At 35.9% G+C, this 13,698-nt stretch overlaps 1 protein-coding gene across 4 annotated transcripts in view; it reads right to left on the reverse strand.

The window, feature by feature from the left end:
* Window positions 1-13,698, reverse strand: part of MARCHF1 (membrane associated ring-CH-type finger 1) — a 960,605-nt gene that overhangs the window by 871,540 nt on the left and 75,367 nt on the right. Inside the window, exon 2 of one of the 4 annotated variants that reach the window (XM_057497150.1) lies at window positions 1,014-1,184. The exons of the other annotated variants lie outside the window; for them this stretch is intronic. The gene's annotated coding sequence lies outside the window, so the exon portion shown is untranslated. The remainder of the gene's footprint in view (window positions 1-1,013; window positions 1,185-13,698) is intronic. 4 annotated transcript variants of the gene reach the window in all.

Genomic DNA, 13,698 nt, shown 5'->3' on the forward strand with positions numbered 1-13,698 from the left:
TAACACTGTACTGCTCATAGTAGCTTCCTCCTCCATGTTGAACTCAAGGTAGGTTCATGTTAAAGAGGCACATTATTTTACACTAGAAAAGTAGCTATGTTGACATATGGGGTCAGCCATGCACAAGCCCCATGGTGTCAACAGATCCACAACTCCAAACTCCATGACTGCATATCAGAACAATAAGGCAGCTGTGGGACAACTCAGGACTTCTCTGAATACGTACTCATACCCTTAATGCTGAGAATATTGGCACTAAGGCTGCTTTGTCTTCATCTGGGGAAACTCAAGCAAACTAGTAAATTGTAGGATACTAAATAACCATGTGTGCATTTGCAATGACTCTCATTCAGCCATTTGACTTACTTAAGCAATCAATACTTGTCCACAAAGACCTTCCTAATAACTTAAGTTTAAAACAGACTGGGACAAAAGTCTAGGTCCTCTGCAAGATAAACTCATGCTACAGAAATATGTTTCAGAAATATGAGAACAAACACTGGGACAGGACAGGCAGGACAGCGAAGTGGGCACGGTCAGGATCAGGCCTCCAGCTTCCTCTTCCTCTTCTCCTTTCTTTCTACCTAAATAAATCACCAGTTTTAGACAGCTAGTAAGCTTAATGAGTTTACTATCCAAAATCATATGCATTTGAAAGGAAACAAAGCCCATGAATAACTGCATACATCATTTTCCCAATAACCCTCTCCCGAGATTGCCTAACTCAGTGAACGAAAATTAAGTCTACCCAGGCCCGCATTCCAGCGACCTGAGGGTCTGTGTGAGCCTTCCTCTCCTACCTCAGATAGCAAGCCTTAATATACTTTTCTCTCATAGATGATTCTCAAATCCACCACTTCTATACACCTACTAATCTATCCTAGTTCTGATCTTCATTACCTTTTGCCTGAAAGAAAACATCCTCCCAGCTTCCACTGCATCTATTTTAATCCATTCTTTATTCAGATGCCAGAGGAGGTGCTTCAAGACACAAATCAGATCCCAACACTCACCTGCTTGAAATCTTCCACTGCTTTGAAGATAAATTTAAAATCTTTCAACTTTTTCAGAGAAGCCTTCATTAATGCTCATTCAGCATGCTGTGTTGACTGGATTCTCTTTCCCAAATTGCCCCAGTGGTATTCTCTGGTCTGTGTCAGAATAGATCATTTCTTTCATCATGACTTTTGTGAAGACAGGAGAAAAAATACACTTTCTGTCAAGTTCAAACCTTAAGGTGAAGTGTTCATCACAATTTGTCTGTATGGTTAATTGTCTCTGACCCACGTAAAGCTGGAACCTAAGGTATCAATCTCATGCATCACACTTCTCTAGGGAAAGTCACCTGGGAATGACTCCTCACACCCCCTCCCACCCGAGGGCTAGAATGAAGGATGTCACTGTTTATTTTACCCTAGGACTTCACTCTATTGTATGTAAGCCACTGACTCTTGATAATCCTTTGCTGTACTCACACACATCACCTTGACTGCACACAACAGGAATTTTGCCAGTTAAAACTTACTTATGTATTCTGGGGGAAGCCAGATTTTAACCCTGGAAAAATCCAACCAAACTAAAATACATTAATAATGATATATGTTAGAAAATGTACCATTGTCTAGAGACTACATCATCATTATGCAATTTTTGAGCCATGCAAAATTTTGAACAGTCATGTGTTAGCCCTTGTTAGCTGTTGATTATTCTGCTTTTGCCATTGCCTCTTTACCCTACTACTTTTTACTCATATATTTAACATGTATTGAATCCTCACTGTACGACATATGCTATATTCACTACATTTATAATGCAATGGCTTTTATTCTGCCATACTAAGTAAAATGAAACCTCTCGGGGCCTTTTCTCATTGCTCAACCAATAAAATGTTGGAAAATTTTTATTTTTTGATTACTTAGGCTGAAAACTCTTTGTAACAGTGACAATTCAACAACTTTCAGAAATGATTTTTAAAAGTCACTTGCCAAGTAAATATCAAATAGGACACAAGAATAAAACACAGAAAAGCTATTCCACAGTTTACTCAAGAATGGCAGAATGCTGAGGGAGCCGGCCAAGCTACATTTGATGCACTAATCACCAAGATTGTCTATGCACCATAAAACACCACAGATCTCATTAAAACCAAGTGAACAATGCCAATAAGAGCATCTAAGGCCAACTTCAGCTTTCTTCTGTATTGGGTTAATTTAACCTAAAAAAAAAAAATTTCCACAGACCTTTAACTTTCAATTACAATGCCATCTTGTGGAAAACACTGAAGAAATGCAACAGACTCATTCACATTTTGACACAGTTGTTAGGAAACCACTGTAGAAATATGGAAGATACGTGAAAACTTAATACACCAATAGGCAATGTTTAGACCCAAGTTTTCCAGTTCTACAAGATAAAAATTACTCCAAGATGCAAACCTATGGTCCATACATACCATTAGGATCTAGCCAACTCATTTGCACAAGGAAGGGAGGCAGACATACTGATGTGTCATTGTCAGACTGCAGCACGGAAGGAAACATATGGAGACAAATTTGTCTAGTGTCTGAATTAATAGTCCATTTTTGCAGATGATTTAAAACTTGGCTCTAGCTGTTCCAGGCCAGCTATTCACCTGTATAAGAAAGCTGAGGCCTTTCAGTGGCCTCAAGAAATCTTACTTTCACTAGGTGGTGTATTGGAGGTATTGAAAGACTGTTAGTTATATGCGATCCCTATGAATCACAACGAGGTCATACCCAACAATAATCTAGTTACACTATGTTAATAACAAACTCTTTGAAATATATGATATCAAAAGGGTTGGCTGAGAAGCATCCTCATTTTAGAGATGAGTAAATGGTATTGCAGTGGTTATATCACTTGAGGTGCAGAGCAGAATGCAGTATCTGGAGCCAAGTGGGCTGAGTTTATGTCTAACAATTCACTTTCTAACTGTAACACCTCCAGTAAATTATTTTATCAATTTCCTAATCTGTACACTGGAAGTGATAATAATGCTCATCTCAGTGGGTTGCTGTGTGGGTTAAATGAGCTAAAACATGTGGAGCGATCAGACAAGTGCCTGGTAAACTATGAGTGCTCAAAAATGTTAGCATTTATTATTACACAAGGTCGTTCACCTCATCAGGGTCCAGTCAGAGCTGAAAGGCAGGTGGGGGCCCATCAGCCTCCCGGCCCCAGCAAGCCATGCACCAAAGCAAACAGTGACTTAAACAGTTTGGTTTTTTTCTTGGGGAGTTGGTAAAAAAAAAAGGACAAAAGGACACACTAGAAAAAGCAATAGAAGACTTTTGCTCACTGGTTAGTATTGAGATCTCAGCTGGCTCTTTTGTAGGGGGCAACAAATTCATAAGGTGTTTAGCAGCAAGAGATGAGAAAGGAGAGAAATAAGGACGTTCTGTTTAAATATTAGTACCAATATTGTGTTTTTAAAAATAACGGAAAATAATTTTTTAATAACAAAACCTGTCTAAAAATTTTTTAAATATCCAAGTTCTCCACTTCTTGTGTATCTATTAAAGCAGCAGTAACAACGATTGTTAAGAGAAGTGAAAGATACCTATCTGTAAGAGAACCAAAGACTATCTTGTTGTTGAAAAAATGTTTCTTTTATGCTGAATTATTCTATTATTGTCTTAATCACTATTGTTTAGCAGAAATATTCTGAAGACATTTTTCTAACAAAAACTGTTGCCCATGAAAAGCACTATAAGTAAAATAAACTTGTAAGAATAGCAACTAACTCTAAACCACATCACATGCAAATTATTATCAACCTGCTTACTTGACTGGCTACTGCCCTTTTGTTCTGCTGTTCAAAATTCTTCCTTTCTACTTAGAAAAACGTGTCAGTTAAATTCAGCTGTATGATGCAATAAAAGCCAAAATAACAGTTGCTCAAATAAGACAGAAATTTATTTCTATTTTAAAAAGCCTGTACGTGTGGTGTCCATGGCCAGCAGAGTAGCTCCTCACAGTTGTGCACAGCCCCAGGCTCCTGCTAGCTCACCTCACACCCATTCCTGGAGGATGACCCCCTCCTTCAGAGCCCGACATGGCTGTGTGACCCGCAGTCCTAACACCAAGTTCGCAAGAGGGCAGAAGAGGAGAAAAGCCTCCTTCAACACCTCACACACACCTGCTCTCACCTCACTGACAGGAACTTAGTCACTGGGTCACTCCTTTAAACAAGTGGAGCTGAAAAACAGTCTTAGCTGAGCCACACTTTCCTCCAGAAATGAGAGTGAATACTGGGAGACAAAAAACGGACTCGGCCTCGGGAAGAAAACAGTAACGTGGGAGAGAAGAGCCTGTGGTGGGTGGGTGGAATTTTGATTGCACTGATTGTGACTAGGGAAAACTGGACCCGAGGACAAACGGCTCTGTGTGATCCGTGAGCGGGTGGGAGAGGCGGCGTAGGTGGACTGTGTTCGTACTCTTTCATTTGTACCTTCCTGGTAAGGCACTTACGATCTAACTAAAAAGAACTTTTCAGTATGTAGTTATCAGCAATGACACCCAGGTGGTTACACATCCAGACCCAGTCTGTGTAATCTAGGATTGTTTTCACCAAGAATCAAAGACTCCAACTTGATTCCATCTTCTTAGTTAAAATACATAGTTACTATTGACAAGACAGAAACTGCACTTTACCTTTAACTCCAGAAAGGGTGAAAATTGAAGATCTGGAGAGACAGCACAGTACAGTGGTGACAAGTGCAGACTTGGGAGCCCAAAAGCTTTCATTTCAATCCTGGTTCCCCTTTTTACTAAAAGAGTAAGTTACACAAGTTATCTAATTTCTCTCTACTTTAGTTTCCTCACCTACAAAAATGAAGATAATAGCAAAATCTCTTTGATAGAGTTAATGTAAGTATTAAATGAGTTTACAGATGTAAAGCATTTATGATAGGACCTTGCCCATGGTAGTTGTTCAAAAAAATGTTAGCTTTTATCAACTGCAGGCTTGTATTCTGGAAGAAGGCAGAGCGGTACAGCCTGCAGTTACGAGGGTGATGGTAGAAAGAGAAAGCACAGCCTGAGGAACTGTGTGCTGTTAACGGGGAGGATTTTGGTTTCGTCATACTCAACTGGAACCGATTCTCCCTTCTGAAGAATGAGTTACAGTAAAATCTTCATACTGCCACAATATAATTCAGAAACAGGTAAGTGACAGTGATTGGCTATTACATAGAAGGACACAGAAATAGATGTCAGAAAAGTACCCCACAAAGAGAGAGAAAGCATCATAGGACAAAAGAAGTGGCAGGCATTTTAAGAACATGGTAAATACAGAAGGAATTGCCTCAAATTTCATTCGGAGATGAACAACAAAAGTTGGTCTAGAGAAATACATTAGAGTGTTGACTATCTGCAGTACAACCATTGAATACTTTCACTGACTGCAGGCTCTATGCAGCTCTTACTGAACGCCCTGATGCAGGCCGGGATGTGTGTGACGTGACAAAGATGAGGTCAGCAGGTCCTGCAGAACCTGGATTACAAAGGACTGCTCTTACATTTCACTTAGTCATCAAAGTACTTTTCATGGGAGAGGTTGAAAATTAATGCTAGAACTCTACATCATTTCTAGTATACTTACATATGAGAACACATATGTTTTTCTTCTTAATTATGTAATTTTCAGTCCCTCCTGTGACTTGATAATATGCATCCTTTTTGGCTGTCATAAAACCCAGAGTTAAAGAACCTCTTCAGGTTTTGTTCGGACACCTGAATTGGGTGGACTCCAGAAGATACTCCCCTGACACCCACAGAGAGCAAGCAAGACCACATCCCAAACACAGGTGCCTGCAGCTGGCTGATTCACCCCCTGACTGTGCACATACAATATTTCTTCATGGAAAACTGAGAAAAAGATATTTTAATAAAAAAATATTCTATTTTAATAAACCCATGGGTGGTAAAAATGTGTTTAGAATTGTCATTGTTAGGCTCTTTGATGTAGGAACATGAAAAATGTCATATTTTTTAAGTTTTAGCTCATATTTTAAATAATTACTTTTCCTCTTTAGTTCTGATAATTTATTTGAAGAAGAAAGCAAAGACATGGGTAGTAGCTTTGAAAATGATTCACATGTAGCTTGGGGCTATATGCCTGGGTCATATTTATATCCAATATGAGAATAGGAAACAATAGCCAAAAATTTAGGCATTGTTTTAAAAAATCACATAGGCCAGGACAATCCCTATCATATGTATCTCATATATTCATGGGTTAATTGTGAATTATTTACATCCAAAATGAGAATAGGAAACAATAGCCAAAAATACATTGGAGTGTTGACTATCTGCAGTACAACCACTGAATACTTTCTTCATACTGCCACAACATAATTCAGAAACAGGTAAGTGACAGTGATTGAATAATATTTTTTAGCCAACAAATTTCAAATTGATCTAACAGTACATTTAAGGGACACAATAGCCAAGAGGGAGAGAAAAACAAATAAACACATGCTGGTGACCGAGAACCACTGGAGAAGATAGCTGATGATGACATCAACAAAACCATGACCAGAACACCCAAGGACATACAACACAAAAGGAGAGGCTTGCTGGAGAAAACAATACTTAAATGGTTTTTAAAATAAGGTTTCCAAAGTAAAGGATTCAGTAGATCAATTTAAAGAGATGGTGGATCCTATTGAGATCTGCCTTAGTGGCTTGAAAAATCAGGTACAAGAAATATTTGAATAATGGAGAAAAGATACAAGGACTTAAAGATGATGATACATCCTGAAAAAATGCCTGAACGCCAAGGATGAAAAAATATTACATTATTCCATATACAAAGAACTTATCTGCAGAGGAAAAGGTCATCAGATTTACATCTGATTTCTCACCTGCAACATCAGAAGCAAGAAGGTATTGGACAAACACATGGAGACTAAAACTCAAGAATCCTGGACAAGCTGAGGCATCATTCACTGCTAACATTAAAGAAAGGCTTTTGAGTATACACAGCAACTCAGAGTGAATTATGCATGTCCCCCAATGGAAAGAACTGAGGAGAGCACGCAAGACCTAAAGATGGGAAGATAAAGAGGAGAGTAAATAAGGTAACCAGTGACTCTTGTAAGGCATTTACTAATGGATAAATCCAAGTGGAAAATAGCATAATTCATGGCAGTAATGATAGCCAACAATACATACTGACAGTTTCGGGTCAGTATTTGTTTCTGGTGTGTGTGTGTGGTGGTGGGCAAAGGAGACAGTTAAGGAAGGGCAATTTCTTTGGAGGCAAATAGTTGTTAATTCATGAAAAAAAAATAAAATCATGTATATTAGTCATGTACTGAAATTTCCCATTAAAAGACAGAAACTGCCTGAGTTAAAAGCCTAAACTCATCTATCAGCTATTTATAAAAAATTCACTAAAATCAAACTGATAAAGAAAGATAACATAAAAGGGCTGGTAAAGCAAAGAAGGTGCAAATGCAAACAAATAGAATGCAAGAAAGGCACTAGTATCAGATCAGGCAGAGCTTAAGGTTTAAGTAATTACAGAGGCAAAGTGAAATTTTAGTAATTATAAAAGATATAACTTATGAAGAGATGGTTATGATGCCCATACCTGAAGATACCAAAACATAGTAGCTAAATACATAAAGAATATCTTTTCATGTGTCCATTGGCCAACTCTGTGATTATGCTAAAACCCATGGAATCATACACTATAGTTTGTGAATTATACAGTATGTGAATTATATTTCAGTAAAGCTGTTACCAAAATTGTATTTAAGAAAAAAAAGAAGTGAAAAGAAGAACTGATATTAAAAACAGAAAAAATTATAAAAGGATTTCATAATTTAATTTTTAAAATTAAGGAAATTAATACCTATATATAGAAACATAGTCCCAATTAGAAAATTTATACATTTTAATATGTTCATGGGCCACTAAACAAAAATAAATCATACAGTTGGCCACAAGGAAACTTTGTGGCTTTTTCTCATGGAGATCCTATAAATCTATATGATCTATAGATGTGCTGTCCATATTCTAATACATTTAGAAAATATTAAATAGTCTTAATTTATTTCAAAGTAATAAAGATACTCCTAAATAACCCCTGGATCAAGGAGGAAAGCAAAACTGAAGTATAAATTACATGAAAAGCACATAAATAGGTAAACACTGAAAATACATGGGTAAAAGCTATATGTGGGAAAACACAGATCTTAGTGCTTTATTATTAAAAATAAAAGCATATAAATAAATAAACGTAGTACTTCTAAGAAACACATAATTTTAACAAAATTTACTACAAAACTTGGAAAAGGAATTAATATAAATCAAAGCAGAGATTAATTAAAACTAGAGAGAATAATATTTAAAACTTCTATGAAGATACCAGAGAAGCAGGTCAAATTTTGATTAAGGAAGGATTGGATAGCAAAAATATACAAGGCTGAGAAAAGAGATATAACCAACTACTGAAGACATTAAATGAATGAAAAGTTGTAATTGAAGCCATGGGGCAATAAATTTTAAAATGAACAGGACATCAAATATTTCATAGCAAAATCTAAATTTTCAAGTTTGACTTAAGAAGTGGAAATTCTTGAATATATAAAATTACCTTTAAAGAGACTGGAAATGTGATTAAAAATATATTTAAGAAAGAACCTGGATTGTATGGACTCATATAGCAAATTCAGTCTACCCTCTTTCCTTCAAAGGAAAATATTTTCAAAGTTACTTAACATACTTAACAGTGTGAAATCACATGGAAAATTCTTCAGTTGATTTTAAGAAGACAGCATAACTTTAAAGGTAAAACCTAATAAAGATCAAAAAAAGAGAGACCAATTTTAATTATTTCAATATAAAATTTTAAATGAAATATTAACAAATAGAAGCTATTCCTGGGCAAAAAGATTAATATCCCATGACCCAAGTAGGACTTATGCAAAGAATATGAATTATTATATTATCAGATCTCCTGAAGTTGAATCACCCCATATGCATATTTCTTTAAATTTTCTTAAATGTGCATATGAGTGATACAATTTCAGGAAATCTGATAACATAATCAATTTTACCAAGAAACAGGAGAAAATCATATGATCATGTATACGTATCTTTAAGGATAAGAAAGACATTTAACACATTTCATATGTTCCTAAAAGGAATTCTAAGTAAAACAGAAACAGAACACCACTGACATATGACAATTACCTAACAAAAATTAACAGCTAATATGATCCCAAATATTGAACCATATTGCAATTATAACTGTGAATTACATAGAGAATCACAGTATAATTTGACATTAACTTGGAGGTTTTATAAATATAATTAAATATGAAAATGAAATTATCTGTATAATGGAAAAGAATATATGAAACTGATAAATGAATGCTATAATTTTATATTTTGAAAACTCAATAGACTAGGTTTAAAAATTATTATATTTAAGATAATTTGATAAAGTTCTGCATATAAGCTTGAAGAAATCAATATTTATTCTCTATTTTAGCAAATAAGTAATTTGAAAGGAAATAAGACAAAATATTTGCAAGAGAAAAGTTAAAATCTTTAGGAGTAAATTTAACAAGAAAGTCATAAGATTCACATGAAGAAAATAATAAAATGATTTTGAAGGACTAAAAAGAAAATGGAATGGAGATGCATTGTATTTTCTTAGATGACCTATATAACAAAAATATAAATTTTCAAAACATCAATGTATAAATGTAGTGCAATTCTAATTAAAATATTGATAATTTTAGTTGAATAAAATGATATTGAAATGCACATGGAAAAATTAATTACTAATAATATCCCAGAATAATGCCAAAAAAAAAGAATATTGAGAATTGTCTTATATTGTAAGAGATTGGCCTTATATTGCAAGATAATAATCATATTGATATGTTCCTAGCATAGAACAGATGGATCAATCAATGGAAAGAAATAAGTCTATATTATATGCATATGTGTATGTGTACAGGTATATATATATATACAGATACACAGATGTATATGTCTATTGACAAATATCTATGTCAAAAGTTATAGTTCAATACACTTTTCTTTAAATGATGAATTGATTATCTATATAAATTATTGGCATAACACTTAAAACGTAAAGTGGACCCCCATCTTTATATACAAAAATTAATTTCAGATGATTTAAAATACAATTTAGTTTTAAAAACTAAGTTAAAGAAAACTTACCTACAAAACCTACATAAGAATCCTACCAAAAAGCTGAGAGATCACATGAAAAAGTAAGAGATCAAGTACAATAGGATATCTAGGATGTATAAAATGTGACAGAAAGATTCCACTTTAAAAAATGTATAATAAATACAAAAAATGTGTAATTTAATATGGCAACAGACAGAATACACTAAATAATTGATACCTGGTAATAAAGGGAAAAAATCAAAGCAAAGACAACTAAAAATTAAAAAAAAACTTTTTATTAAGCTTTAAGACGAGACGAGAAATTAAGCAAGTGACTAGAAAATGAAGCACTACAGCGTTAAGAGGGAATCCCAGCACTTTCATAACAGCTGGAGCTCAGGGAGGGACAAATGTGGTGGGATGGCCAGGCTACAGCTAGCGGATGAGCAGAGGTCAGAGAACTTTGTGACTGCGAACTGCCTGTAAGTCAAGGAATGACATCTCAGACACCCCTGGGTTCTGGGTCCAGGATGGGCTGGAAAGGGGGACACTGGAATCAGAGGCCACTTTGTCATTTAGTAATTTAGGAGGGACTGATGATAGCCTATTCTACCACAAGGTCAGTTGGGATTAAAAAAAAACAACGAGGGAAACCAACCTTCAAGACTACGTTTCTAAATTAAATGTAAATTTACATAATTTATATGGTAACTCTCAAGTGGAGCACAGATCATCACAAAAGTTTAAACATTCTTGTTCCAGAATAAACTTCCAATTAAGAATTTTTTTCCTGGCAGGATCACTAATGCATTTCAAAACCTTACCAACATGTGATAAACTGCATGTTTAGAACTTAAATATCTCTGATGATCCCTTCAACATTCTAGATCTTTACATCATTATGGAAGGAAGGGGACTTTACACCCAGAACAAAACTCTTTCAGCTGATTCCTGGAATAAGATTAAAAATTGTCAGAAAGAAGCAAACAAAAATTCTCATTATAAGAAATTAACAGATGTGCTTTGGCAAAAGTTAATTGTCCTTGAAGTCCATGACAATCTTTTACTTACAGAAATTGTGCCATTTGATTATTTTTAAGCTTATAATCCTTTGCTGCCAAAACTGTGAAAATAGCAGGTATTTCAACTATAAGAAAAATAGTCCATGAGCTCCACGTTTCAACAGCTCATGAGTAAGAAAAAGAAATAGAGAGAGAGAGAGGGAGGGAGGGCAGGCAGGAGGGGAAAGAGGGGGGCAGGAAGGGAAGAACAGTAGACAAAACTGGCATACTTCTACTAAAACCCAAACTACAATGGCACTGAGCTCCCATCATCCACTAACAATTCCACTACCTCCTCAGCAGGTCCCCCAGTGTTTCTCGAGTCTCACATTTGCTCACACACCAGTCTGCTAGCTACAGATACCAGATGCATCTGTTCAGTTTTCCTCTTTTGCTCCAGCACCTTCACTGGAGCGATGACAGAGAAAGCCTCTTTGTGAAAATTACAAGCCCATGCAAGCCAAAGGCTTTCTCCCGTTCAGTTTACAAGGCCGCCTGTTTGTCTTTTATAATCTGGGGGAGAGGTGAGAAGAGACGAGCTCTTCATCTGCAAACCTTATTTAGTCACCTGAACAACACAGTTGCTGCGTCCGGTTGTCACCTATTGGTGTCTGCTCAGAGCCCACAGCCTTCCCAGAAAAACAGCTTACTGGGCTGTTGTCCCCCTCTAACCAGAGGAGACAAACCCCGTTTACAAAGCAAGGTCAAGAATACATTACACGTTTTTTCACCCCCTCCACCACTTAATCTCTCAAAGCCGCTCCTGCTGTAGAGTGCTCTGTGCATGACACAGACATGTGGGCTTAAATCCCACCCTCCATCACAAAACAAAAGCTCCATGTTTCAAACTATGCTGTTTGTAAAACTCAGATTAAGTCTGTCCTTTAGAAAATAAAGCTGATGGGGTTGTATCACTAGTTAAAATTTTTATCCCCTTTCATGCCAAAAATTTGGTATACCCTTTTATTTAAAAAAAGGTAAATGTCTTCATAATAGCACTACCTTTTATTGTAATTTTAGAGATTTTACTGGTGACAAAGAAATAGGAAGGGAAACACTGGGCCATTCAAAATAACTAACATAAAAAAAAATAGTATAAATGTAAGATTTAATTACAATGGTGAATAATTAAGGTCCTGTAAAAGAAAAAAAAAGGAAAATAGAATATGTTAAAGCATTCTTTCAAATGCTTTTCAAAGCAACCTGTGAAAATAAGATTTTTAAGAAAAAGAACAAAAGTGTACTCCTCTGATTCTGGATTCGTCATTTGTAGAATTGGATTTTAGCTTTAATCTCTTTTCTTCAGGTTTTCATGTTTTACAAGCATATATGCATGTATTTTTTAGGTACTAATACCAGGCTGTTAAAATGCCCCAGGAGTGCACACTTCCATTCTTTCTCTTTAAGATCACGAGTCTTAACAGGTCTATGCTTTGTAAAGCATTTGAAAGAATGCTTTAACTCACCCCATTTTCCTTCTCTTTTTGTCAAATGTATGTATGTTATGAATGCAAGTGTGCATGTGTGTGTAAATCTACATATATGTATACATACATAATTTATAAATTCTTAGGTTAAATTTTTTTTTAGTTTGGTATGATTAATATACAATTACATGAGCAACATTGTGGTTACTGGGTTTTCCCCATTATCAAATCCCCACCACATACCCAATTACAGTCACTGTCCATCAGCATAGTAAGATGCTATAGATTCATTACCTGTGCTAGACTGTCTGTGCTATACTGCCTTCCCCGTGCCCCCCCCACATTATGTGTGCTAACTGTAATGCCCCTTACTCCATTTCTCCCTCCTTTCTCACCCACCCTCCCCAGTCCCTTTCCCTTTGGTAACTGTTAGTCCATTCTTGGTTTCTGTGAGCCTACTTCTGTTTTGTTCCTTCAGTTTTATCTTTGTTCTTAAGCTCCACAGATGAGTGAAATCATTTGATACTTGTCTTTCTCCACCTGGCTTATTTCACTGAGCATAATACCCTCTAGCTCCATCCATGTTGTTGCAAATGGTAGTATTTGTTTTCTTCTCATGGCTGAATAATACTCCATTGTGTATATGTACCACATCTTCTTTATCCATTCATCTACTGATGGACACTTAGGTTGCTTCCATTTCTTGGCTATTATAAATAGTGCAGTGATAAACATAGGGGTGCATCTGTCTTTTTCAAACTGGGTTGCTGCATTCTTAGGGTAAATTCCTAGGAGTGGAATTCCTGGGTCAAATGGTATTTCTATTTTTAGTTTTTTGAGGAACCTCCATACTGCTTACTGCTTTCCACAATGGTTGAACTAGTTTATATTCCCACTAGCAGTGCAGGATAGTTCCCCTTTCTCCACATCCTCACCAGCATTTGTTGTTCCTAGTGTTTTCTATGTGGGTCATCCTAACTGTCATGAGGTGATATCTCACTGTGGTTTTAATATGCATTTCCTTGACAATT

Source organism: Manis pentadactyla, chromosome 1, assembly GCF_030020395.1.
Source record: "Manis pentadactyla isolate mManPen7 chromosome 1, mManPen7.hap1, whole genome shotgun sequence".
NCBI classification, from domain to species: Eukaryota; Metazoa; Chordata; class Mammalia; order Pholidota; family Manidae; genus Manis; species Manis pentadactyla.